This window comes from Hoplias malabaricus, unplaced genomic scaffold (assembly GCF_029633855.1).
Source record: "Hoplias malabaricus isolate fHopMal1 unplaced genomic scaffold, fHopMal1.hap1 scaffold_60, whole genome shotgun sequence".
Lineage (NCBI taxonomy): Eukaryota > Metazoa > Chordata > Actinopteri > Characiformes > Erythrinidae > Hoplias > Hoplias malabaricus.
Window position 1 is genome coordinate 262,907 of NW_027101071.1, and position 5,000 is coordinate 267,906.

General features: G+C 59.5%; 1 pseudogene; it reads left to right on the plus strand.

Annotated features, from left to right (window-relative positions):
* The window catches only part of LOC136684500 (28S ribosomal RNA), an 11,296-nt pseudogene that overhangs the window by 3,944 nt on the left and 2,352 nt on the right, over nucleotides 1–5,000 (plus strand).

A 5,000-nucleotide genomic window follows, 5' to 3' on the forward strand; every position in this document is an offset into this window, starting at 1 on the left:
GGCTCTGGGTCTCTGGGTCTCTGGGTCTCTGGGTCTCTGGGGCTCTGGGTCCCCGGGGCTCTGGGGCTCTGGGTCCCTGGGACTCTGGGGCTCTGGGTCTCTGGGTCCCCGGGGCTCTGGGGCTCTGGGTCCCTGGGACTCTGGGGCTCTGGGTCTCTGGGTCCCCGGGGCTCTGGGGCTCTGGGTCCCCGGGGCTCTGGGGCTCTGGGTCCCTGGGACTCTGGGACTCTGGGGCTCTGGGCCTCTGGGCCTCTGGGCCTCTGGGCCTCTGGGCCTCTGGGGCTCTGGGTCTCTGGGTCCCCGGGGCTCTGGGGCTCTGGGTCCCCGGGGCTCTGGGTCCCCGGGGCTCTGGGTCCCTGGGACTCTGGGGCTCTGGGTCTCTGGGTCTCTGGGTCTCTGGGGCTCTGGGGCTCTGGGGCTCTGGGTCCCTGGGGCTCTGGGTCTCTGGGTCTCTGGGGCTCTGGGTCTCTGGGTCTCTGGGTCTCTGGGTCTCTGGGGCCCTGGGTCTCTGGGTCTCTGGGGCCCTGGGTCTCTGGGTCTCTGGGTCTCTGGGACTCTGGGCCTCTGGGTCTATGGGCCTCTGGGCCTCTGGGCCTCTGGGGCTCTGGGGCTCTGGGGCTCTGGGTCCCCGGGGCTCTGGGGCTCTGGGTCCCCGGGGCTCTGGGGCTCTGGGTCCCTGGGACTCTGGGGCTCTGGGTCTCTGGGTCCCCGGGGCTCTGGGTCTCTGGGTCTCTGGGCCTCTGGGCCTCTGGGTCTCTGGGGCCCTGGGTCTCTGGGTCTCTGGGACTCTGGGTCTCTGGGTCTCTGGGCCTCTGGGCCTCTGGGCCTCTGGGCCTCTGGGTCTCTGGGAGCCTGGGCCTCTGGTAGCCTGGGTCTCTGGGCCTCTGGGGCTCTGGGCCTCTGGGCCTCTGGGCCTCTGGTAGCCTGGGCCTCTGGGAGCCTGGGCCTCTGGGCCTCTGGGAGCCAAAAGGAAGCTCCGGAGCTTAGGCGGCGGAGAGGTTGTTTGAATAAGGCCCGTTCAGGGAACCAGGGCGTTGGGTTTAATTAGGCCCCGGAGGTAGGCCCCGGTGGTAAACTCCGGGGCAAGCCTTATCAGAGGCCCAGGATGAGGTGTTCTTAATGTATTGGCTGATAGGGAGCCCCGGAGGTAGGGGACCCTTGGTGAAATTCATGCCGGGTTAGGGGACCAGGGCGTTGGGGTGAATAAGCCCCTGGAGGTAGGCACCGGTGGTAAGCTCCGGGGCAAGCCTAATCAGAGGCCCAGGATGAGGGTGTAATGAACTGGACAACCATCCCACTTCCCATGTATTGTACAGCAATTGGGCAACCATCCCACTTTCAATATATTGTGCGGCGTTTTGTCTCCCAGGTCCACCAGTGGGCAGGATGAACTTGCAATATATTATACAGCAATTGGGCAACCATCCCACTTCCAATATATTGTACAGCGATTGCGCAACCGTCCCACTTCCAATATATTGCGCGCCGTTTTGGCTCCCAGGTCCACCAGTGGGCAGGATGAACTTGCAATATATTATACAGCAATTGGGCAACCATCCCACTTCCAATATATTTTAAGGTTCCAGGTCTACCAGTGGGCATCTTTTTTGACGGTGCAGGCTGATTGGTTTAGTCCGAGGGCGGGGGCTTAAGTGTGGGCCAGATAGGTTCGACCGGTGCGCCGGGTCCCTGGGGCTCTGGGTCTCTGGGTCTCTGGGTCCCTGGGTCCCTGGGTCCCTGGGGCTCTGGGTCTCTGGGTCCCTGGGACCCTGGGTCCCTGGGGCTCTGGGTCTCTGGGTCTCTGGGTCCCTGGGGCTCTGGGGCTCTGGGTCCCTGGGTCCCTGGGTCCCTGGGACTCTGGGACTCTGGGACTCTGGGACTCTGGGGCTCTGGGGCTCTGGGGCTCTGGGGCTCTGGGTCTCTGGGTCTCTGGGTCTCTGGGTCCCTGGGTCTCTGGGTCCCTGGGACTCTGGGTCCCTGGGACTCTGGGTCCCTGGGTCCCTGGGGCTCTGGGGCTCTGGGTCTCTGGGTCTCTGGGTCTCTGGGACTCTGGGGCTCTGGGGCTCTGGGTCCCTGGGGCTCTGGGTCTCTGGGTCCCTGGGACTCTGGGTCTCTGGGTCCCTGGGACTCTGGGGCTCTGGGTCCCTGGGGCTCTGGGTCCCTGGGGCTCTGGGGCTCTGGGGCTCTGGGACTCTGGGGCTCTGGGGCTCTGGGTCCCTGGGGCCCTGGGACTCTGGGGCTCTGGGACTCTGGGGCTCTGGGACTCTGGGGCTCTGGGGCTCTGGGTCTCTGGGTCCCTGGGACTCTGGGGCTCTGGGGCTCTGGGTCCCTGGGGCTCTGGGTCTCTGGGTCCCTGGGACTCTGGGGCTCTGGGTCCCTGGGGCTCTGGGACTCTGGGGCTCTGGGTCTCTGGGTCTCTGGGTCCCTGGGACTCTGGGGCTCTGGGTCCCTGGGGCTCTGGGACTCTGGGGCTCTGGGTCTCTGGGTCTCTGGGTCTCTGGGTCTCTGGGTCCCTGGGACTCTGGGTCCCTGGGTCCCTGGGGCTCTGGGGCTCTGGGTCCCTGGGTCCCTGGGGCTCTGGGGCTCTGGGTCCCTGGGACTCTGGGGCTCTGGGGCTCTGGGTCCCTGGGGCTCTGGGGCCCTGGGACTCTGGGGCTCTGGGGCTCTGGGGCTCTGGGTCCCTGGGTCCCTGGGGCTCTGGGGCTCTGGGTCCCTGGGACTCTGGGTCTCTGGGTCCCTGGGGCTCTGGGGCTCTGGGACTCTGGGTCCCTGGGACTCTGGGGCTCTGGGGCTCTGGGTCCCTGGGGCTCTGGGGCTCTGGGTCCCTGGGACTCTGGGGCTCTGGGGCTCTGGGTCTCTGGGTCCCTGGGACTCTGGGGCTCTGGGACTCTGGGGCTCTGGGGCTCTGGGTCCCTGGGTCCCTGGGGCTCTGGGGCTCTGGGTCCCTGGGACTCTGGGGCTCTGGGTCCCTGGGGCTCTGGGTCTCTGGGTCTCTGGGTCCCTGGGACTCTGGGGCTCTGGTTCCCTGGGGCTCTGGGGCTCTGGGTCTCTGGGGCTCTGGGTCCCTGGGGCTCTGGGGCTCTGGGGCTCTGGGTCCCTGGGGCTCTGGGACTCTGGGTCCCTGGGACTCTGGGGCTCTGGGGCTCTGGGACTCTGGGGCACTGGGGCTCTGGGGCTCTGGGGCTCTGGGGCTCTGGGGCTCTGGGTCCCTGGGGCTCTGGGACTCTGGGGCTCTGGGTCTCTGGGTCTCTGGGTCTCTGGGTCCCTGGGGCTCTGGGGCTCTGGGGCTCTGGGACTCTGGGGCTCTGGGTCCCTGGGGCTCTGGGGCTCTGGGGCTCTGGGGCTCTGGGACTCTGGGACTCTGGGACTCTGGGACTCTGGGGCTCTGGGTCTCTGGGTCCCTGGGACTCTGGGGCTCTGGGACTCTGGGTCCCTGGGGCTCTGGGTCTCTGGGTCTCTGGGTCCCTGGGGCTCTGGGTCCCTGGGACTCTGGGTCCCTGGGGCTCTGGGTCTCTGGGTCCCTGGGACTCTGGGTCCCTTGGACTCTGGGTCCCTGGGACTCTGGGTCCCTGGGACTCTGGGACTCTGGGACTCTGGGGCTCTTGGGCTCTGGGGCTCTGGGGCTCTGGGGCTCTGGGTCCCTGGGGCTCTGGGACTCTGGGACTCTGGGACTCTGGGACTCTGCAGAGATCCAGAGGCTTATGGGAGTCTTAGCACCAGTGGTAGGCTCCGGGGCAAGCCTTATCACAGCCCAGCTCCCTTCTGGGAGCCTGGGGCTCTGGGTAAGATATAATTTGCAATTGTGATCCCAATTGCAATATATTTGACACAAGTCAAATATATGTGAATTGGGATCCCAATTGCAATATATTTGACTTGTGTCAAATATATGTGAATTGGGATCCCATTTGCAATATATTTGACTTGTGTCAAATATATGTGAATCGGGATCCCAATTGCAATATATTTGACTTGTGTCAAATATATGTGAATTGGGATCCCAATTGCAATATATTTGACTTGTGTCAAATATATGTGAATCGGGATCCCAATTGCAATATATTTGACACAAGTCAAATATATGTGAATTGGGATCCCAATTGCAATATATTTGACTTGTGTCAAATATATGTGAATTGGGATCCCAATTGTAATATATTTGACTTGTGTCAAATATATGTGAATTGGGATCCCAATTGCAATATATTTGACTTGTGTCAAATATATGTGAATTGGGATCCCAATTGTAATATATTTGACTTGTGTCAAATATATGCGAATTGGGATCCCATTTGCAATATATTTGACTTGTGTCAAATATATGTGAATTGGGATCCCAATTGCAATATATTTGACTTGTGTCAAATATATTGGAAGTGGGATGGTTGTCCAATTGCTGTCAAATATATTGGAAGTGGGATGGTTGTCCAATTGCAATATATTCTGATGGTGTCAAATATATTGGAAGTGGGATGGTTGTCCAGTTGCTGTCTAATATATTGGAAGTGGGATGGTTGTCCAGTTGCTGTCTAATATATTGGAAGTGGGATGGTTGTCCAATTGCAATATATTCTGATGGTGTCAAATATATTGGAAGTGGGATGGTTGTCCAGTTGCTGTCTAATATATTGGAAGTGGGATGGTTGTCCAGTTGCTGTCTAATATATTGGAAGTGGGATGGTTGTCCAATTGCAATATATTCTGATGGTGTCAAATATATTGGAAGTGGGATGGTTGTCCAATTGCAATATATTCTGATGGTGTCAAATATATTGGAAGTGGGATGGTTGTCCAGTTGCTGTCTAATATATTGGAAGTGGGATGGTTGTCCAATTGCAATATATTCTGATGGTGTCAAATATATTGGAAGTGGGATGGTTGTCCAGTTGCTGTCTAATATATTGGAAGTGGGATGGTTGTCCAATTGCAATATATTCTGATGGTGTCAAATATATTGGAAGTGGGATGGTTGTCCAGTTGCTGTCTAATATATTGGAAGT